Source organism: Myripristis murdjan, chromosome 10 (genome assembly GCF_902150065.1).
Source record: "Myripristis murdjan chromosome 10, fMyrMur1.1, whole genome shotgun sequence".
Lineage (NCBI taxonomy): Eukaryota > Metazoa > Chordata > Actinopteri > Holocentriformes > Holocentridae > Myripristis > Myripristis murdjan.
In genome coordinates, this window is record NC_043989.1 from 29,286,307 (window position 1) to 29,310,166 (window position 23,860).

Consider the following 23,860-nt stretch of genomic DNA (forward strand, 5'->3'; position numbering starts at 1 on the left):
AGGCACTCACAATACTGAGCTGAGTTTGAACTCCACTGTGTCGACTGTGAACCCTTTTCATCACTATCGACTGTTCTCACTGTTCCTCAGATATATCACTTTAAATTGCTGACAGGCTGCCCAGGCTATGTCAGTGTATTTACTTTTTGCTGGGATTCCTTTCCCTCACATATTTTTTCTGACATTATTATATCTGTGTTAGTGTTTGACCTCATAACCCCAACCCCCTCCAAAAAAAAAAAAAAAAAAAAAAATCAGTTGGACAATAATATTTTCTGACCTTAATCCTGAACTGGAATGAGTGTGTCTTACTTGGATGGACTTAAAATGGCTGAGTACGCAGGGATTATGAGCTAGAACAAATTAGAAGAGCTGGGGTTTGACTTTCTCAGCAAAAAAAGAAAAAAAAAGCACGTTTTGACCTTTGTTGTTTAAGCCAGCGGAAATATTTCAGTGTATAACTCTAGAGATTAAATGTTCTGGCCGCGATTCTGTTGCCGTCTTAACACAAAATGCTTGTACCAGGAAATTGGGGTTTCTGTCTTGTTTTAATGCCTCCGCTGAAGTTATTCCTGCCCAGCGCTTTGCCCAGGGTGTCCTGGTGGATAGAGAGGCTGTCCTGTAGTAGAAGGGTCACATGCTCAGTCCCCACAACAGCCAGCAGTCTGGTCGAGGTGTCCTTGAACAAGACATTGAACCTCTACCTGCAAACCCGTTGTAATCTTCAACGCTCAGTTAAGCAAATGGATTGCTGCTATCACTGTCAGGATTCCTGCTGAATGCACCACAACAGTCCAGGGCGGTGTTGACACTCTGATATACAGCATACGGGACACCTTATAATGCACAATATGGGACAAAAGTGAGCTGCAGTCAGCAGACATAGACCAAAAATGACCATGTGTGCAATAGTGTGATTTTGCTTTTAATAAAGCAAACTATAATCGTAATTTTGTTGAAATAATTACTTTGGGGGGATGATTTGGAGTACAGATAACTGATTTATACTTGAAATGTTTTTTCCCACTCTGCATGTAATATAAACATATAACTAATAACTGGAAAAAAAAAAAACAGTGAAAAAAAAACTGTTTCAAATATGTACAGAAATCAAAAGGTTCCTATCCAAGTCCATAGTCAACACATATCAGTCATTCTGACTACACACTACAAAATCTGTTTTTGCTGATAATGAAAATAATCATTTGTGTTCATAAACAATGAGACATTCAGTGCACACATGGAATACTGAATGATAAAATAAAATTTGCATCAAAGATATAGCTAAGAAACACAACACAACACATCAAATTAGATTTCATCAAATTACATGGAAATGAAAACGGGTCACTTGTGACCCATGTCATCCATTAGAGAGTTAAATTTGAATTTCAAACTTCCTCTGGAAGTGACTGAGTTTTATGGTTGCCATTTACTTTTTGGAAATTACTTATAGGATTTTTGTTTGATTTGTAGGATTTTTATTCCATTTCCAGGTTCAGCTCTGACGCAGTACAGCGGTGTCTGTTTTCGACACAGTGTGACCCTGCTGTGGACAGAAATGAAGATTGTCAGATTGACTATGATGAGCCAGTATTTGTATGTGTATCTATATGTATGTTTTTTTATTGTTTCCCCCAGACAAACTCTGACAGACACTGATTTACAAGCGTCAAGCATTCCCCACGTCCATAGAGATTTTCTTGTGAACGCTCCTGAGACTACAATGACTCTTTCAATATTTGGTATGGACACCTATTGATCTTTGTTGGCATCAGTGATGTCTGCACAGACATGCTACCAGCAATGCTTATGAACTCTATTATGTCTGGAAAAATGTCCCTCTTCTCACCTTTAGCGAGAAGCAATTTGGTGAAAACTCCTCGGTGTTGCAACATTGTACTTTGGTGAATATTCTAGTTTGTTATTGTTGTGAAACTGCTTTGACACTGTGATGAAAATGTTAGCATGTAAGTTGAACTGAATTAAACTATACTTGATCTGTCCTGTTGTTGCAGATGTATTGTACTATAGTGGTGCTACAAGGCAGCACCAGAGAGTTTGGTGCATTTTTCGTGACAAGAGCATTTCATGAATGAGAATTCCAACATGCAGTAAGTCTGATTTTATATTACAGTCAATTAGCACATTTAATCAGTTTAGCCTCAAAACGTCTGAGCCTCAAGATCCTGCCACTGAAGTTTGTATTGAGTTTGTTGGAACCCGAATGCAGATTTTGGACCCTGTTTTCTTGGATGTGCAAAGACCATCACCTGCAGCACTATGACCAGTTGGTATTTTGGTGATCTGAATGTGGTGTTGATTGTTCTTAAAGTACTTAAAACAGGGTCTATACTTTTGTAATGTGAGAGACTACAAGAATAAATATGGAACTACCACAGTTCCCAGATTACAGCTTTGGAACATATTTATTACCTATCAGATACTGCATAGCCTGTCATATATCTCACAAGAACGGTTGTCTTATCCTTTCAAATTATAGGATCCATAAGTGCAACACTAATTGGAATCAACGTACGTGGCCATTGTTTATTGAGCATTTGAGCGAATAATGAAATAAAACATGTGGAATGATCAAATAATATGCTATCAACACATTAATTATCATCATTATATCCTCATTTATTTCATTATACTCATCAGTTCATCTGTGCCAGCTGCTGCTTGGTTCATTGGGTAGAGATGAGAGGACTGAGCATTTGCAGGAAGTTCAGAGACACTTCACTACCATCTTTGGATCAAAACCCTCTATTTTCCAAAGGGTAATAACCACTTAGCTAAGCAGTGATGTGTAGCTTTGTGGCTGCTGCTCTCTATGAGGATTTTTTTTTCCCCCTCTGGGTGCATTTACATTGAATTTCCATTCAGTTACTGGTTGGTCTTTATAAATGCCCTGCCAAATCCTTCCATTTCCAAGTCAGTTTTTCACATTCTCAGGAAAAACTGATTATGGGATATTGCATTGATAATGATGATTTAAAGATTTTTTTTTTTTTTTTTTTGGCATTTCTACTTTATTTGGCAGTCACAGTAGAGACAGACAGGAAAGGCAGAGGAGAGAGAGAGGGGATGACATGCAGCAAAGGACCTGAGGTCAGATTTGAAACCTGGTTGCCGTGATCAGGACTAAGCCCTGGTGCATGGTACACGATCTTAACTGGTGAGCCACCAGGTTGCCCTGATAATAATGATTTACAATGCATTATCAAGAGTTTTGCTTGCTCCCAGGGTTATGGGAGACAGTGTCAAATGTGGAATTCAAAGATGAAAAGTAAATATTGCAAATTATGGCTGTGCTTTGCGAAATGTGAATGCAGACAATGCAGTAAACAAAAAACAGTAGTCGTATTGACAGATAACAACAGTAAATCACGAGGCAGAAAATGTCTGCAGCACTGCCCTCTAGTGGTTGCAACTTTAAGGCATGCTGCACTGGTGGCCATACAAAATCAATAATTTAGCACCAGGTATTTTTAAAAGCTGTCAATGGCAAGGTACTGGGCGAGTTTCGACTCCTACAGAGCAGTGCAGCTGAGATTTTGTGCTGTGAAGCCTGACCAGTAATGGTGAAAAGTAAGGTACCAGGTCTTTAGTGGCACCACCTATTGAGAACAAAAGGTGGCGATGTCACCTATTGTCAAAAACCTGGCACCCTGTATTTCACCACTAGAGGTCAGTCTTCACGCAAATTTTGGTTTAGTGTTTTTTTTTTTTTTACTCCTTAAAACAACTTGACCTGCCACAACCCAGCTTCTGCCACTGCTCCAGACATGAACCCATTGGGTTTGCGAATAACTAATTAAGGTTCCCATTGCAAATTGATATTAAAAAGTGCTGTGGAACTCTACTAGCACTCTACGTATTCTGTAACTATCAAGTATTACATTTCTACTGGAGGCATTTCATTTTTTAAGGATATAGTGTATGGTGTGATGTCCCAGTTTCTCTTGCTGAACTTCTTGGGCTGTTTGGCCCGCACCAAGTTAAAAGGCTAACAAATCACCCAGATATCCCATTGCCCTCTTACAGCCACATCTTCTGCTGCACAGGGAGGAAGGATTCAACTCTTATCCCTACGGGCAGAGCAACTTGAGTTTGCAGGACCAGGGGTGGAGAGACTATCTTTCTGTGGTATTTAATATTTTAGGCAAATGTGAGGTCCTTGTCATTTTAAATGCATCCAGGTCAGTATGCAAAGGGTGAGGGCTCAGTGGAAGGCAGCAAAGTGTAGTTATACTTAAATAAGTTGCCCTAGTTATCAGCTTATGAATGATAACACACAGAGTCACAGTGTTGAGCAGCATATCACTGAGAATATTTCATTTCAACAGTCTTAATTTCCATTTACAACACTCATGACATCTATACCATAATAACATGACTTGTCAGGAATAATCAAATTCTACTTTCTCCATAAGCCATACTATATGAGCAATAACTATGACACTATACAAATAATTTTTGTACGGTTGCCTAGAAACAAGGGACAGCTCATCTTTAGCTGGGGAACCAGACAAATCTTCAAGCATATGTTATTAAGATGACTTCCAATAGGGTGTGGATGCCTGGCTGAAGAGATTTTTCCCTATATGGACATTTATATCAAGAGATTGTTTATGTTCAGTATTGAATGCCTGTGAAAGGCATCTGAATGCAGCCTCTCTCAAGTATTCACACACAAGAACACTGATCAAGCATCACGGATCTGACATTAAAATGTACCGTTTGAACGATTAAAATATAGTAATCTTGTCTGTCTTGTATTGTTGATTGCAGATTGTGAATTTTTTTTTTTTTTTTTTGGGGGGGGGGGTTCTTATAGTTTCTTTCTTTCTTTCTTTTTTCCTTTTGTATTTAAAAAAATATATTCTTTTTTTGATGTTTCTGTAATTTCTTTTGTAATTAGCTAGTTGCCTTTTTCTCATGTTTTTGAAGGAAACCAGAAAGAAGAAAATCTTAAAATTTAGGTGAAATAAACTTATTCTTCATTTAGCTGCGAGAGTGGAGGAAGGAGGGTGCAGAATTAAGAGGGAGGAGAATTAAGACTTGTTGCACCACATAGTGCATCAGGTCTCAGTCAAGGGCCTCTATTTTTGCATTGGTGTCAACCTGTCATTAGGCGCTAAACAGGCTTTATGCCCGTAAGTTGCAAATTTCATGTCCTTAAACCACTTCTGTGGCATTTTCACCGGTTTTTGAAAATTACCAGTTCTGAGAAGTGTAGAGTGGCTAAGCTGGGAGAGTTTGTAATCTAGATGAGCAGCACTGTGCAATTTCGGTGCCAGCCCGGCGTTAAATATTACTATCAACTTTGCCCACCAAAAGCAGGTCTCAGTGAAAACGATGTGTGCCTTGCTATTTTCCTGGCATTAGTTGACAGAGGCTCACTGGCACAGACCTCTCCAAAATCACATGAAACCCTTTATGAATGATATGCTTGCTTGTTTAACAATGATATAAATTCGCCTACTCACATATCAAAACTATTATTTTAATTTGATAAAAGCAGTAATAACAATAAAGCTGATATTATTGCCTTAAATGTCTCTAGGCTAACATGTTTAAGATTAAGAGCTGATTCTTCCCAGTAGTCCTCCACAGTTGTCTACAGGATGTATGGCAGCCTCCTCTTATGGTTGATTCAATTTCTATAGCCATCAAAAGCAACAGGACCGGTATGTTGAGAACACTGTTTTCTATTTGGAGAAGCCAGTCTTATTCTTTCCATTAGAAAAGGGAATACTCTACCTGTTAATGTACTCCTCTTACTAGTGACATACACTCTTCTTATAACCCCCGATCCCCAGATAATGCCAGGATAGTACTTATTTTCAGGACAACGTAGGTGTCCTAAGATAGGCTGGCCACACCCCAGAGACAATATCTGTCATGGCGGGTGGTAGGTTTGGACCCAAATGCAGGAGCCAGGAGGCGCGAAGTTCAGAATAGAACAAAAATATATTTAATCAGCTCACAGGGAACACAGGGAACACATGACAGCAAAGACAACTGGAACTGGAAAAGGAACAGAACTCAAAACAGGACTTAAATACACAACTAAATAGCTAACAAGCCACACCTGGGAAAGCGGATGGGGCACAAGACAGGAGAACACAGAGGATAGGCCAAGGGAAACACTGGGAGGGATCAGAGCAATCAGGGATAATTGACAGACACAGGACGGGGGTGTATTCAACGTAGATGTACCGGTATGTAACGTCAAGCAAACAGAAGCGATAAAGCTCTGAACAACTTGATGCATTATTCAAGCGTTGGAAGTATGGAAGCTGAGAGGGCCATTCTCCTTGCAATTGTGGCGGAAGAACTGACTGAGAATGACATTACTTTAAATGGATCACTAATAACAGGGGCACTGCAAAAGACTTTGGACATCACTGCCACTGCTTTAGCGATCAGACGCAGGAGGAGACCTCCAGCCCGGATCAGTGGTTATGTGGAAACTGTAGTTCCTAACTATGTGCAATGTTTGCAACAGTTCTAAAAACTGACAATGCTTGATTATGCTTTGGACCTGTATGCAAGGGGCGTCTGGACACACCGTTGTTCAGCCACAGTTGTGCAGCAACCTCCTCTCACTTCTAAAGAGCTAATGGGTCAACTACTGTGTCGGTCACAGCCAGCATCAGACTGAAGTTGTTCTTTACTGTCTTTACACGGTAAAGCACTTAATCAGAGGGAACCATTGTTGTCCTCTGTAGCAGCAGCCAAATGTCTTCATTCTGGATATCGCAGTGTTCATCATCACAGCAATTACCCTGACCGGTCTCCTTGGCAGACCCTCTGCCTGCCTCTGCCTCAGTTGCAGGCCTTGAGATTTGTTTCATAGTGACTCAAAGTTTTGTTTGTGTCCGCCAAGTAAGGGAAATCCAATCGAGATAAAGATAAACTACTAGTGAGTGTTTGATTGACCTAGCCACAGCAAGCATTCAGAAATAAATATGTAGACAAAAAGAAATCAATTGTTCATGCACTGACTTATTTTTTCATATATTTTCTACCTTTTTTCTGCATTTTGCTTTATACGTTTATCTTTGTATTTATTGATATATTTATGGGTTTGTTCATGCATTTCTCTTTATGGTCATTCCTGTCTTACAAGGCAATAAAGAGAAAAAATAACAGTAAAATAAAGTTACAAAGTGCTATACAGAGACAAGGAAGTAAAACAGAGTTAATAAAGTCAAGTCAAAAGGGGAGGATAGAAAAGTAAAAAGTACATACAAATAGTTACCAAAGAAAATAGAAACTCCAACAACTATTCAACCAAAGGTGATGAAAGCCAACAGAATCAAAGAAATTACAATGCTAAGAGCCACAAAAAGACAGATAACAAATGATACCAATAAAAACACAACAGGGTGATGAAGTAAAACAATTTTAAAAATGCTCCAAAGAAAGTTTGAAGCATGGAGTTGGTGGCACAGGCACCTCTACATCCTCAGGCAAAAGAGGTAACAAGGACTGGTGGTAAGGTCTAAATAGGAAGCACAGAAATGTGATAATGGATCTGCTGCTGCCGTTAGTTTGTGTGAATGTGGCAACTGGTTGTGTTTGATGTGCGTTCATCAACCTTTTCCTTATCAATAGCTGCAGTTTACCTGGCAACATCAAAGGACCAGCTAATCTGTCAGGATGAGCATTCACACTGGTGATAAAACTGGTTATAAGTCACAGCATTGAATAGTTCCCCCATTTTAATGTTTTAAGTGTATTTTATTTTTTTCACTCTCTCCCCTAGCTGTTCTGTAGGACAGTAGTGGTGCTGTCTTCTTCTCATTGTTACTGAGTGCTGGATACTGGCTGCATTCTCCAAATGCTAACTGTTAGCCTCCTGCCATTGAGCTGGACTTCCCCCCAGCTGACATTATTAAAATTAACCACCTTAACCCACTTATTAAAGAAGGTTTAACATTACAAAGTGTTGCTTTGTGAAACTAAAACGCACAAAGAATTATACTTGCATGTGCATTTTATATCAAATTTTCCAAAATGGGTGAACTATCCCTTTAAAGCTGCACTTGGCAACTGCAGATGTTAGTGACATCAAATGGCAGCGAGAGACAACTGCCTGAGCTGGTTTGAGATTCAGAGTCTTGCTCAAAGACACTGCAGCAGGTGGGCTGTATCTGTGTAACTACTCTCAAACATCCTCCCCACAACGCAGCAGACAGTAAACTATCACTACACAACTCACGTATGCTCTGGAAAGATAATATTTCACTTCATTTCACTTAAAGACTTTGTTTGTTTTTTCACTCAGTAAACATTTATGTATTTTTGATGCATAGGCAAGTGACAGACAAAAACTCAGGCCTGGTACTAGACACCAAAACAGTGAAGAATGCAAATCTGCAACTGCAGATTATACATCACACAATATTAGGTTATTGGATTTGAAATGTAACACATGAGCAGCAGTCATATGGGGCATAAAAAAAACCTAAAACAATCAAATTACACCTTACCTCTTGCCAAGATGGAGATGATAATCTAATTTTATTACAAATAATTACATTTTCCAAATCTGAGACTGCATGCGTGTGTGTGTGCATGTGTGTGTGTGTGTGTGTGTGTGTGTGTGTGTGTGTGCACCTCCATGTGCAGCAAAAGGTTTGAAGAATCTCTGCATCATAGTGGGGTAAAACACACATACACCACTCAGGCACACACCATTAGAGAGAGAAGATGAACCAGTGAGGTAACACAAACACACCATTTCAGGTTCACACACTGTATATCTCCCTGCTGATAAAAGAAAACAATTAGTGTAAACTTTGTATCTGATCTTGCCCACAACCCCCAAAATCATACCGTCTAACAAGAAACACACAGATTTTGTCGCCTCTAATGCCCGGTTATCAGCGTGCGTGATTTGATTTGTCAACACATTTTCACCCATCTCCATTAATGCCAACGCAGGCACACTAATGACTTACGGGGCTGTTGCAGCAGAGCGGAGCCTTTTCTCTGGTGAAATGCACCGATAAAATTTACAAAGTGAGCAATAATGGATGAGTAGTTTTTACTGGGTGATTAGGCTAATGTGGTTTTAATTGGCAGAAGGGAGCTTCTTTTGTTAAGGTATGCAGAATTGGTGTGGTGGAGTAGACGGGAGGAGTTGAGCATCATGGCTCTCAAACTGTAACAGATAATAAAAAGACGGGCAGGCGAAGGCTGCAGGTGCACTTATCATTTCACTGTGATTTTACCAAAGCGTTATATTCTTTAACTCTTCTTTTGCCACGCTGGTTCTCTCAATATTGTCATGTTTAACTGAAAATGCCCTTCATATGCCCTTTTATACATCTGTTCTCACATTGCTTTTACCGCTCTTGCTCTCCATCCCTGCTGTGCTCGTACATTATGTACCAAATGGCTGGCGTGTATCTAACCAAAGTACACTTTGGCCTGTTTGGAATGTCATCTAGATAACTGGATTATGCTGCCTGCATCATTTTGTGAAATAGGCACCAACAGATCATTGTGATATCAGTTCAGAACAATTTCTAAAGCTCTTTTATCCTCTTGATTTTCTCTTAAAGATTCCTTTAAGTTGCTCCAAACAACATTTGTTTTCCATTTTGTACAACAGCGTCACATACATACTGTGTATCTGCTGGGTGCAACGCCTCACTGAAGCTACATCACTTATATTAGGTGAAATATTCAAACCCAAGATGCTGTTGTTTTATGGTTTAGTGCACACTGATGTAGGCAGGACGGCCAAAAATATTGTGTTATGTCAGATAAATGATACAGTAAATCTATGGCATGATTTATTTCTGAGTGTGACCCTCTTTTCTTCACATTTATGCATCAAATTAGATCAAATAGAAAATACCTATTTCTTGTGCATTATTTTATACACCTCTCTGTCATTCCAGTTGCTGCTGCTGATCTGCATCCCACCACAATCATTGTTTTGACACATGAAAGCCTTTTTAACTCATAATCCTGTCTCACATTACATTGCTTTGAATTATCACAGTCTACAGAGAGTGAAGAGGCTGGCTAAAAATTGTGAAAACTCACTTTTAATTTTTATGCAGTTTAATTTTTATGCAAGTGTTTGGATGATTTGAGATGAAGAGCGACAGAATGACATACAACAAATGTGTTGAGCTGGATTCAGACCCACAATGCCACTGTGATGGCAAAACATCCAAAGTAAGCAAGAATGGATGAATGGTTTTTACTGGGTAATTAGGCTAATGTGGCTGTAACTGGCAGAGGAGAGCAGTGTTTGTTAAGGTATGCAGATTTGGTGCAGTAGAGGTGGAGTGGTGGTTTGTATGTCTCCAGGGATCCCCAAACAGACATCCATAAGGCTTAGAAATAATTGTTTCCCCCCATGGATTCCATTCAGAGACAATTTCTGTTTTCCCAAGTATACTTTTTAGATATTTTTTTTCTGCAAATATGGACTGCAGCAAACCTTGGAGTTGCATCATCTCCCAGCACACAGAAAAAAAAAAAAAAAAACAGCCGTCTAAATATATTTATGCTGATCACACATCACACAGTACAATAGAACAAAGTAGTACAGAAGAGAATACCTGTTCCAATCCAGCAAGCAAGTGTTTCTTTGCATTTCCACATTTTCTTCCCAGGAGACACTGCCAAGATTGATGGGTTTCGACAAACATGAGCTTGATTTAAACAAAGACATTTATCATGAGGCAGCATCTTACTACTTACCTTGTGAATTTAGAATTCCACACTGTATGTTAATTCTTCACAGGGCCGCTGCTGGCCATCGAGGTGCCCTAAGCGTAATTGCTTTGTGGATTTTGCCAAAAACCTGCACAGACTTCAGTCAGATAAAGGATAAATCAGTCGGCCAGACAAGTCCTGCAGGGTATGCAACCAAGGATATGTCAGATAACAGAAAGCGAATAAGTACACAGTTTTACAGTCAGTGGTGATAGGTGCTTCTACGTCCACATACAGTCATACGTTAACATAATCCACGCATCAACCCCCATATTCGACAACAAACTTGTCCGCATGCCAAGCCGTGCTGTGAAACTGGCATTCCACACATGAATACAATAACCAACAAGGTGTTATGGATTAGTTTGAATCTGGACTCAAATGCAGAGACGAAGACAGAACTGTAGGTAAGATGAAAATTTATTGAATGGTGGCAGAGGAGGCTGGAGAGAGGTGGTGTATAACGGAGAGGCCAGGCTGAGTGAGGGCCAGGCGGTGCAGAGATTGTTGGAGCAGACTGGCTGGACTGGTGAGGCCTGGTGAAGACACACAAGAGCACCAGGAGAAAACACAAGGTTAGCTCCACTGACACAAGGAAATAGGGCAAGAGCTTGACTCAGAGAATAATTGACTAAGTACTGGAGCAAGAGAGTACCCACCACTGTGACAGGCTGAGCAATCGGGTGAAGAGTGGAGGGAGTGCTGGGATTCTTATGCTGCTGACTTGATGAGCTGATTGAAGGCAGGAGAGGAGCTGAAGCAGGAGTCTGAGAGAGAGTGAGCTCTCTCTCACACTCACACACACACACACACACACACACACACACACACACACACACACACACAGATAGAGACAAACACAGATATGCCTTTTCTACCAACAAAGAACTGGTTCCATTCTGGTTTGTGCACAAAATTTTGAACCATTCCTTGCTTTTTCATCAAATGCTGATCCTTCCTGAATGGAAAAGCTAGTTCTCAGCTGGAACCAGAGAATAGTAGCTCTCAAGTGGGAGTGGTTAGTATTATTCTACAAGAAAAGATGGAGGCACCTACCGAGAAAACTTTGTGACTTTGTGAGATTCCTTGACACATATCTACATATCTGCAAATAAAAACAGCAAAAATTTGCAAAAATAATAATAATTAATAATTTAAATGTATAAGGGCTGTGTATTTTAAGTTGCATTATTTTGTGGCATAGTTTCATTTAATTTTCTTATTTAATCTAAAAGTGACAGTGTACAGCTCAAACATATACTGTATGTCACTATTTGATGCCATGTCTTGCTTTGTTTTTTGTTGACACTACAATAAATCTGTTTTTTGAAGAATAGTTTGATGTGGTTGGATTATTCAAGATATTTCCTCTAGTTTTAGAGCTTATTTTGAGTTTCTAGTTCCTGTAAAGCTACTTTGATGGACTGTAGTGGAAATAGAACAGTGAGCAATGAAATTTGATTAGAGGATTATTGCTTTTAATAGCATTATTTAAAACATATGAACATGCTGAGGTCTCAACACTGTACAGCAAATTTCAAAGGAACGCAAGAGCGAAAGAGGGAGGTCCAGTTGTGCCACACAGCAATTTTTTCATGTCCCCTACAGGAATTACTCTCTGAAATGTTGCTGTTTATTGTCCCCCCCAATAATGAAATGGCATTTTCGCCCCTGGATGCAATAGTTCTACTCCAAAAACTGACTGAGATGTGGGCCAGTTCCTTAGTTGGTACCTTGGTCATGAACCAAACCAGTTTGAGAATGAGAACTTTAGTGGAGGAGGAGACAACAAGGGACATGGGAAACAGAGAGAAGCACCTGGAAAATACTGGAATCACAGCTGGAGCCATGACACAAAATTGCAGTCCAGCTAGCAGTTATGACAGTGTGAAGACTATGATCACAAATGATGGAAACAAACCTAACAACTTACCGATGATGCCTTAATCCAGCGGTTGTCACAAGTTTGAATCTCCATCCAGTCCAGTAAAAATGCAATGAAATCCAAAAGGTAGCTTGCTCTAAGATACGTCCAAACTAAAACTTGACAAGGAAAACACATCAATAATCCAGCCGGTCATCTTGATGGTCACGACGGTGTCACACCATATCTTGATTTTGCTGAAACTCATTCTGGTAATGCTCAGGTCCTGCCATTTTTGCACTTTTATTTTTATGAAAACAACGAGAGAAACATATCAGTGACAGACTGCGAATTTTAAAAACTTCCATTGGCCAATTGACCCTTCTAAGGGGGTACTAAAGGGCTAGAATCAATGACAATACAAACAGGTCACAGCACCCCCTGCTGGTGCCGTTTGCAGTGTAAGACAGGAACCCCCTTGGCAGTGATGGGGGCTCAGGATGAAGTTTGCCGGGGCAGGTACACTCAAACAAACCACTGCCTGTTGATCACACCTATGCCTGATGTTCTGCATAAAGAGGAAGCAATGAAATGGGAAGGAAGCAAGGTGGTTCATTCATGGACTACTTCTGTCAGCATTTCTTAAAAAAATAAGGAAATGTAACCAAGCTTAATTGGGAATTGCACATATTCGTTAGTCTTTTGATAAAAGTGCATGAGGCTTACTTGGCTTAGCAACATATGTTTAAAAAAAGTTCTTAATGTCGTATGAATGTAAGTTGGTGACATAGGCCAACGGTTTATAGGTGCAAAACTCTCTTCTGTATGATATATGAAAGGGATGGATTTTAATAAAAATGCACAATTCAGGTTATTGAATTTTTATAAAGCAACAGGGTTGTGCCCACAGTATACTGAGCTAACAGTACATGAGGTCTACTACCCTTCTTGCCGCACTCTCAGTATTCTTTGGCTGTTACTGGCTATGGTGATTACTTGCAGCCTGAGGAAGGTCAGTGCTGTTAAAGCCTCTGTAAACAAATGAATTAAATAAAAAATAAAAATAAATAAATAAATAAAACAATAGAACTTAAAAGTGCCCATCACCCTTACTGTTTGATTATTCTGGAGTTGTGGAATTTACCGCTTTGGGCAGCACCTTGTAACTGTGATGTGCCATTAGGATTGTCTTCCATAAGCATTTTATGTGAAAAAAAAACTGCATTAACTTGAACTCGCAGGCAAGGTTTGGATCCGCTGAACGACATCTTATTTTCTCCAGTATGCAATAAAACAAATGTTCTTGCTCAGAATTGCATAGCCCCCTTCAGAAAAGTAAATATTTATTTTTATATTTACTTTTATTTTTTACAGTCTTCTCCATAGAAGTGCATGCTTACCCAAGGTCTTCATACACTCAACCCAAGCTAGCACTGTTGATGACCATGGCTAGAATAAATGCACATGCAAGCTTTGTCGCTACAAATGATGAAGCTGTGCTGTTAAGATGAATGTCTGCCATTTGGAAAACTGCGCTGGAGGACAGAGAATTCAGTAAGCATGCATTTCACCACTGCCACATACAGGCCTTGTCATCATGGGTAGAAATATATATGAGAGAGCGGTAAAAACCATATCCCATCTGTTGAGCCCATATCCCATCTTCTGGGCCCAAACCAGCTTGAGAAGAGCAGGTATTATGTGCAAAGCATAGGTTAAGCTGATAAATTCCTGGCAGTTAATGAGCTGCCCCTTCCTCGAACCCCTTAAAGCCCTCAATCCAGAAATGATGATGTCTGCTGGGCTTTAACACTCTCTAATAAAACATCCTAAACTTAAAAAAAAAAAAAAAAAAAAAAAAAAAAAAGCAAAAAGCATATCCCAAAAAACAAAATTTAGCCACCAACACCGGCAAAATGTAGTGTATGACATGAAAAAAGCATAAAAATTCTGAGAGAGCAGTGTTTTGTCTCTAAACTACATAGAACTACAGTGTTCCCTCTGTAAAAAGACCACCTGAAAGCTGGTGGACTATGATGTCAAGAAAAAGACTGAAATCTTCAATAATTTGTATTATGTATTATGTCACAGGTCTCTAAGGACAGAGTGGCAGCAATTGACTTTGGTAGAGTGTTAGAATGTATGGACACCTGGACATGATATGAGTCCACATTGTGGTGAAATGTCTTCATTAGTTGCTCCTCTGGGTTTCTAATCCAGAGCGCAGTATTTGTATCTCCCCATTCACTTCAATATTGAGACAAAACAGACAGAAAATGTGAACAAAGTCGATTATGCCAGTATAAAAACAATTTGCAATTATTTGTGAAAGTAGCTACTATCGGGTTGTTTCTTCCTGGCGCAAAGTTACTATGCAGACGTTTCCTGCAGATAGCATCTGTCAGATCTACTTTCCAATACAAATAGGAAACCACATGTTTAATTTCTTCCAAAATGGGTACGAGGACTTGTTTTTTATATTGTTATAATCCTTTTTGTTGGTGTTGGTTATTGGTGTTATTTTGTAAGCAGCCCAGGGGAGCATGGAGCAACTAATGAGGATATTTCACCACAGTATGGTCTCATACAGCCAAAGCTAAATTTTGCTTCAAAGCCTGCTCCATGCCACATGCTCACTTAGTACACTGTCTGCAGTGCTGTGGAGGTCATTGGTGCAAATATTCAAAGATATGCACAAAGATGAATCATGGGATCAGTTTGACATGACAGATACCCCCTCCAGACATAGAAAACAATGAGTGAGCAACCCACAGACTGTTTTCCTCTCGACTGTTGGTCAGACTGAGAACGCTGTTGCTGGAATGGAGAGCAGATTATCAAAAGGAAATCTTGGCCAGATGAAGTCAGTAAACTGACCTCTTTCTCAATGTATTTATTTACTCATTTCATATTTCCTTTCCTAAAGGCCATTGCTCAAGAATTTCTTGATGGATGTAAACCTTTCAACTGTGTAGAAGTGCAGGGGTATGAGGAGGGATTCCCTCAAGTGCATGCACTGTTTCTGACTTCATTCTCTACCTTGTCTGCAGGCTTAAAGGACCATACCAGTGATTCTGCATGTTTAGAGTAACATCTACAAAATGTATCTACTTCCCTTTTCTGCACAAGTTCTCCCAAAGCAAGCAGTCGTGTTGTAGAATTCTAATATATTTTTTTCTACCTTTTATCCAACCACTGATTTCCATCCATTCCACTATGACATTAATATTAACTTCCTGTCATAGTTCTGTTTTTTTTGTGTGTGTGCGTGTGTTTTTGGACTTTTGTTGAACTCTTTGTCTTTTGAGTTTCCCCCAGACGCTGTTTATGGACTTGTTTATGACCCTTCTAGTTCCACACCTGCCCTGAGTCTGTGATTATCCCTGATTGTTCTGTTCCCTCCCAGTGTTCCCCTCAGCCTAACCACTGTGTTCTCCTGTCTTGTGTTCCACCCTTTCCCCAAGTGTGTCATGTTTCCCCAATTAGCTCTTAGTGTATTTAAGTCTTGTTTCATTTCAGTTCAGTTTGTCCAGTTATTGTCTTTGCTGTGTGTCATGCTCATGTTTCCAGTGTTTCCTGTGTTCCTAGAGTTCCCAGTGTTTGCCAGTGCTTCCAGTGTTCCTAGTAGGGCAAACTTCAGATTTGGGAAAAAAGTGTGCATGGCTTAAACCAGAAGTGATTTTTTTTTAATTCACTGGATTTAACCACAAATATAAAATCACTGAAATTACTACTTATTAAAGCTGTATGGGTTTAGGAAACCCACTCTAATGACTATTCCTTCGGCAAATAAAGAGAGATATAATTTTATTCACATTTTTGTGCACTGTGACTGTTACTGTCTATTGTTTTGGTCTATCTCCATCTGCTATGGGAGGTAAGATGTAACTTCCGGGTTAATACCTCTTCTGAACAAACGGCTGCATGTGAAAGACAGCCAAAGCAGTGTTATCCTTCGCAAGTAAACTCAGATATTGAAGAAATGTATTATTTAAATCTGAACTTTAAGAAAAATGTTCGAAAGGGTAATTACTTGCCAAATATGGATTTGGATTCAGGAGCATCTCTCGTTCCTAGTGTTTTGAGTTGTTATTAAATATTTTAGTTCTTTCAAGCCTGTTTGCCTGCCTGCTCCTGCGTTTAGGTCCACACTCCAACCTCCACGCATGACACTTCAAGAGACTTCAAACTTTCTTCACATCAGTATTCCATCACCACAATAAAGTTGTTCACAATAGTTTTCCCAGAGGCAGCAGCACTGTTGTGTTTTAATAACTTGAAATTGGGCAGAGTGAAACAGTTTCTCCACCACAAAATAATTCCTGGGGAAATGTTTTCTTTACACAGGGAATTATCAATTCTCTGGTTCATGAATGGTGATGACTTTGTTAGCTAAAGAAGATGACGTTATAATTTTGATGTTTCAACCAAAAATCTTTGGTAATTGGTGATTTGTGCTTTGGTGATTTGTGGAATGGATTGTTACAATGTAAATGATGGGTAAATTGTAGTAAATGGGCAAAATATTCAAAATAACTGAAATGATCCTTTAACCACTTTGCATCACACTATGTTACATCAGAGAAATAGGAATGTGGTTTTGGCTAATGAAAAATCACAAACCAGTGGCCTTGATACAGTGTGTGTTTGTCAGGGTTTTTTTCACGGGTGTTCCAGGATTTTAAGACAGCACCACTTTGTGTCCACACGCTAAATCAGCATTTTTTCCCCTCCCAGGGTTAAAAAACTAAATTGGAGGAACATTACTGGATGATTCATAGTGTTGTACTTCAGTTCAACTCTACATAATCAGATTTATTTGGTTGCCGTTCTCCCCCAATCCCTCCCCCTCACTCTCCATCACTGTTGTCTCCACTCAGTGCATTGCAATTTTCAAAGTACTGGGGTATGTGGAGCAGAAATGAAAATGAAGAAACTTGAGACAGGTAATCCATCACAGCGTGCCTCCCGCCAAAGTTTATTCTTGTCAAAGTTACTTTATCATCACATGGTAATTCAGTTTAATGAATGCACTGATTTGAAAAGTCTAATATCTTGTGGTGTGTCCATATGCTCTCACGGCAGTTCATGATACATAAACAAAATTTGATCTATGGATTTATGTACATGGACAAGAATTGTCCATTTTTTTTATGACAGTCAGCATGACTTTCAAAGTAATGTGTGTGTCTAATGAATAATGTTTCCTGTCTGTACCACATATGTTGAGGTCATATAAAGAGTGAGAAAGTCCATGATGAAGGTGCAGTGGTGGATGGGGCAATCAACACAACTTTCTCGTGGGAGAATGGAGTTTGATGTCCAAGTCTGTTGTTCGTATCTTGTTATGTTACATAGGATTAACGTTTTGTAACCATTACCTAACCTTAATCCATAACCCTTCTCTAACATTAACCATTATCTTTTCCTAACCTTAACCATTACCTATTGTTAACCTTAATAATTACCTTTTCCTAACCTTAACCATTACATTTTTCTAATCATAACCACTGTGTTTCTCTAACCTTAACCATTACCATTTCCTAGCCATTACCATTATGTTTACCTAAAGTTAGTGTAATTTAGCCAATTCCGGAAGGGGCTTACTCTGGCAAAGAAGAAATCATGTCCATAGACACATGCACAAAAAAAATGGACAATTCCTATCCATGGACACAAATTTGTAGGTTAAATTTTGTGATTATTTCACAAACAGCAGTGAGACAGGGTTGGCAGGACATACACGTAAAAGTGTGCTGCAAAACATCACTGCATTCATGTGCTATTTGGTTGGAAAATCAAACCCATCTCAAACTGAAATGAGCCCACGTTTTCTCAGCCTGCACTTGAACTTCACCTGCAAGTTTGCTATCCTAACCTGATGCAAACCCAGTTTTAAAGAGCACTTCCTGGTTGCCGCTGTGATTGTTTGACTGCCTTAAATGCTGACATGTAGCTCAAAATTGTTGGTTGAACAAAAAGCATGGTTGAACAGGATTAGAGGAAACGTAAAACATTAATGATCTGTTTTATGGTTAAGTTACAAACACTTCAGCTAGCTCCCATTCGTTTAGAGGTAGCTAATGGCTTATACAACCTACTGCACCTATCGACCTTTTATGGCAACTAATTAAAGACTGATACTGTCTCTTGTCTTAGTTCCAGGGCTGTTAACGAGAGACAGGGGAGCCTTTGTTAGTGCTCCAGTGCCCAGGTTGCTAATGTAGCTAATTTGATGCCAATTGCTGGGTAATATACCAATTAACACTCCTAAATTGTTTTAACTCTGCTTCAAATGGCAAAGGATCAGTACTTCACTGCTTTCACTCCTGAGGCATTGATATTTTATTACACAAAGGAAAACTTGAGTATGTCCTGATAACTGCATTCTCCCTAGTCAGTAGTCACCGACACAAGTGCACAACTTAAACAACATAATAGGGTGTCCATTTAAGGACAAATGGTAAAACAGTATACTCTCCACCGGCTCTTACAGAGATACCCCCACATTTACCAACAAAAGTGTTCCCTGCTGCCATTTAAGTAGACTTTTGTTGTCCATGGAGAAGGCCATGGAGGGGCCGACCTGACCCAACCTAATCTGACCAACCGCGCCTATGGTGGGTAGGGAGGCTGATGGGGTGCAGGGGGAGAGGGGGATAGGGGGCCCCCGCACCCCTAGTTCTGACGTCTATGGATCTGACCCAACCTGACACAAGCTTGATACAATAATGAAAGAATGGCTTCTATTGTGCTCAGGCTGAGTGTGTGAGCTCTGCCATGGCTCTCAAAAAATGAGTTATGGTAAAATCAAACTATTTCCATTGACTGAAATTTTACTCCACATTAGAACGCAGAGTTGGTAATGCAGCTATAGAAATAACCTGGTGATGACTCCAGCCCAGTGGCCCTGAGCAATAATATGATAAACATCTATGAGCGACACAGACACCAAGGGAGACAGCAGACAGAGAAAAGGGAAATGAAGAGTAAAAAGAGGTATGAAGGTGGAGCTGACTTAAAATAGTGCTAAAGTAGGATTCAGTTGATGTGGGTTCCTGAAAGTTGATGTAAATATTGATATTTTTGTACAGCAACTGCCAATATTTGATATTTAAGGCAGGATCATTCACCACACTGGTGCAACAGTGGGGGAAACAAGGTCATAGATTACTGATCTCAAAGGCCATACATAGAAAACTTATCTCAGTACAGTTTAGAGTAGTGGTTTTCATGTTCTGGACCCCCAAATTTGACCCTCATTCAGCCCTGGACCCCCACGTTATTTTTGCTCTCAGGACCCTAATAGGAATACATATGTATATTGTTTGTTTGTTTTTTTCCACTTTTGCATATATTGTAGGCAGTGTTTAAATAACCACTCATATATAGTTTGGTGTCATGGCAGTGTGTAGTGAATTCACCATTTGAAACCTGAGCAAATTCACCGGATTTCTTTCAACAACATGGGGGGAAAAGCAATTAGCAAATTAGCTCAGTGTCAGATTTTTGAGGCTGTGTTCAGGCACCTTTCACGGTCATTCAAATTATACCGAAATTAAAGTATTACCCAGGAACCCCCTGGAAGAGTCTCAAGGATCCCACTTTGCACCAACCTGACAACTAATAACGTTTTTTCACTTAAAATCTTACTGAAACAGTAGTGTGAAAAATGGGAACATATGATGGGGTGGAAAATATAAAGCTGGAGTGAAGTACAATTTGCAGTTGACTACACTTCCCATAGTGAGCCACAGACATGTCTTGTAATGTTTCCACATTCTTGCCTTGGAGTGGCTGTTCTCAAGCCAGTATCTGACATAACAGCTTAAAGAGAACTTTCCAGTTGGGTGACCTACACTTGTGGGGAACAGAGCAGCAGTGATATGCTTTGAAGCCCTTTAGTGGGTCTTGTTCTGCCACTTCTGTTCATCTGATTAAAGCCACACACACACTAAGCTTTAGAATTAGCCAGTGGATTGACTGGCTGAAAGATAGATTTCACCTCTTTTGGAGGTCTGAATTCACCAATGGTCTTGGCATGGGCAGTGCACTCCCTGGTTCCCTGCTGTATTTGACTACTGTTGTCAGGCTGGAAAATGGAGCAGAGCTCCAGCGCATCACTCTCTGCATACTGAACACAGCACTCTTCCTGCCAGTTACAAGGCTGCAGGGCTTTGGTGGTGCTCACAAAGTTATGGTATTCTTCGCTGTCCCTGTTTGCCAGGCAGGAGGCCCATTCTCTTCTCAGCACTCAAAGCATCAAAAACCAGCCTCGCGCTGCGCTCTCTGTCATGCCTCACTCTGTTTGCCAGTGTCACTCCTTTGAACATTCTCAGCAGTGCATTGAACATGCACTGCTGTCTGTGCCTCTTGTACCTCCAGTCCAGGTGACCCAGCTGTGAACTTTAACACGTAGACGTGACAAATTAGGCACAAATCTACTGTCTTGAAGAAAGAAAGATAATTTAGCAAGCTCTGTAAGGCATCATACATGATTTCAAGATTGTGCACAAAGCTTGAATAAAGAAAACAATTTGGCAAACCAGGATTTTCAGTGAGAAGCAGATAACTACACGTGTGGAGCATGACAGGATACCTGGTGTCCTGTAAAATTTTTTCACAAGAGTAATAAAAATGTAAAAAAAAATGACAGTGACAGAGTACGACATCCTTCAAAGTTATGATTGTCTTTCGATGAAATTGTAACCGCAGTTTGGTATTTAAGCCCATTATGTATTACATTTTTTCCATCAGAGGAGGAGGTGGAAAGCCCCCATAGACTCTTACAAAAAACAAAAGAGAAAAATAATAATAAAAAAAAGGGATGTAAACTAGTTGGATTTTTTCTACAGCAGTGACCTGATGCAGGTCTAACCAAAATGTTGTCCTAATTGCCTATCATGTAGCGCAATGTGCAGGTGCACTTTGCTTTGCATTTGTGTTTAGTGTGTAATGTGTTGTTAAGTACTTGGGTGTCTCGTCCTAATTCATGAATAAGGTGAAGTGGATAAATGAATGCTTGCTCTTCCAGGATAAGTGACTCTTCAAACAGCGTTCAGTCTGGCAGACTGTAGGCTACACCGTGTGGTGCTGCCAAGGCACAGCACCCTCTTTAGTCAAGTATGAAGAGAAGACCTCCCTCACTTGGATGGCCTCCCTTGCCGCTTTGTTGCTCCTTGTCATTCTCACAGCTTGGAAAGCAAGAGTGCCTTCATCAGGCATGTGTCGAAGATGTCTCCTTCCTCTTGTGGTCACCCTGATAAAATTGTGGAGGATGCAGGTTGCCTTCAAACGGAGCTCCACTTTCACGGGGGCCAGAGTGATGGCACACTGATACACCTGCCACCGACAGGAGGGGATCCCAAGGCTGCATTCAACTGTCAGCCTGGCTCAGCGGAGGCGATAATTCAAGAACGTTGTCTCTCTGGGGAAACTGAAGCCTAAGAAGGGTTGTATCTGGCATCTGCGGAGTTGGAGAGCCTCATCTACAAGGACAGGAAGCTTCCATAATGTTCTGCTTCTGGGGTAAGAGTCTCCAAGGATGTCTGGTATTCTAGCCAAGTGGCCCATGCCAGTGTTGGAAACAGCCAAGGTGTCACTGTCGTAAGTCTTCATTTATCTTCTGGCATTTATTGCTCTGAAATTGTGAATCCAGGACAGAATAATGAAAAATGGTCCGTTAGAGTTGTGGAATTAAGTTGGAAAAAGCCTGATTGAGCAACCCTAACTACAACCCTGGTGCAACAAAGCATAAGGCTATTATACATTTCTAATGTAGCAAAACATCACTAGTACAGTAGACGATTAGGGTGACATGAAAATAAAAAAAAAAAGAGTTCTTTCCACTTAACCTCCACGAACAACACCAGGCCCCTGGCTCTGTTAGCCCTGAATGGAACAGAATATTCATTAATGTCATTAGAAACACCTGTGTTTACCCTGCATTTTAATGTCTACATGACTGCTGAAAAATGTCTAGAAATTGAAAACATATGACCTACTTTGGAAATGTAAATGAAATAAATCATTAAACAAGTCCAAAGAAATAAATAAAATATACCAAGGGCACAACACTGTCACGTGAGGTGGTAGGTTGGTCGGACCCAAGTGCAGGAGCAAGCAGTCAAGGAGCTCCAAGGACAACAAAATATTTAATAATATCTAGGGAAACACGCAGCAAAGACAATAGCTGGGTTTCCATCCAAATATATCGAAATTTTTGAGCGAATTTTGTCAAAATGCGCAAAAGAAAATGCGAATTTATGCCTGTTTCCATTAGTTTTGTTTTGCGATTATTGAGAGGAGAGTGTGCCGTGAGATGACGCCATAAGATAGCGTCTGTGTCCACTGAACAACAACAACAACAACACTGAACAACATTGAATTCCCTATAGAGGGAGTAGGGAGTAGTGAGTGAGTGAGTGATTTCGGACACAGCCAAACACTCAGCTGACACTCAACAGCTGATCATGGACAGATTCCTGCTGAACTTGTCGGCTCTTGGGAGAAGTCTGGTTACTATTTTGGCAGCGCTAACTTCGTACTGACCCATCCTAAATAAGGAATAAGAGACTAATAATAATAATAATAATAACTAATAGTAAGACTGTAGCGTAGAAGTTTGACGTGGTATCCGGTCCAGTCATCGTTTATTCGCAAAACCTGTTTCCACAGCAAAAAGTCGCATTTTCTTTTATCGATACGCTGAGAAATCCACCCCCTCCGAGCGTAAAAACTTTTTTGCGAATTTTCGTCCGTTTTTCGAATTTCTGGCGTTTCCATCCAAGTTTTTTTTTTTTTTTCCGCAATTTCTGAAAATGCGAATAAAAATAGGTGGATGGAAACCCAGCTAATGACCCAACCAGGAACAGAACTGAACACAGGACTTAAATACACAAGAACACAGAGGATAGGCTGAGGGAAGGGATCAAAACAGCCAGGGCTGAAACACAACTCAGGACAGGTGTGGGAACTGGGAGGGGCAAACAAGACACAGGTGAAATCACTGATGGCAACGGGCCAAAGTAAAAACTCCAAAAACACAGGAAAACAGAAACAAGAGTCCAACCCAAAAGTCCAAAAACTCAAGAAACTAACAACCATGACAAACACTTCAGTGCTGAAGTGACTTTTTATGTAGCTGTGCTCACTGAGGAACTTCCATCACATTGGCTGGCGACAACATCAGGCTGGCAAATGAGCACCTGCCAAATCCATGCCAATATTTGCAGTGGCAGG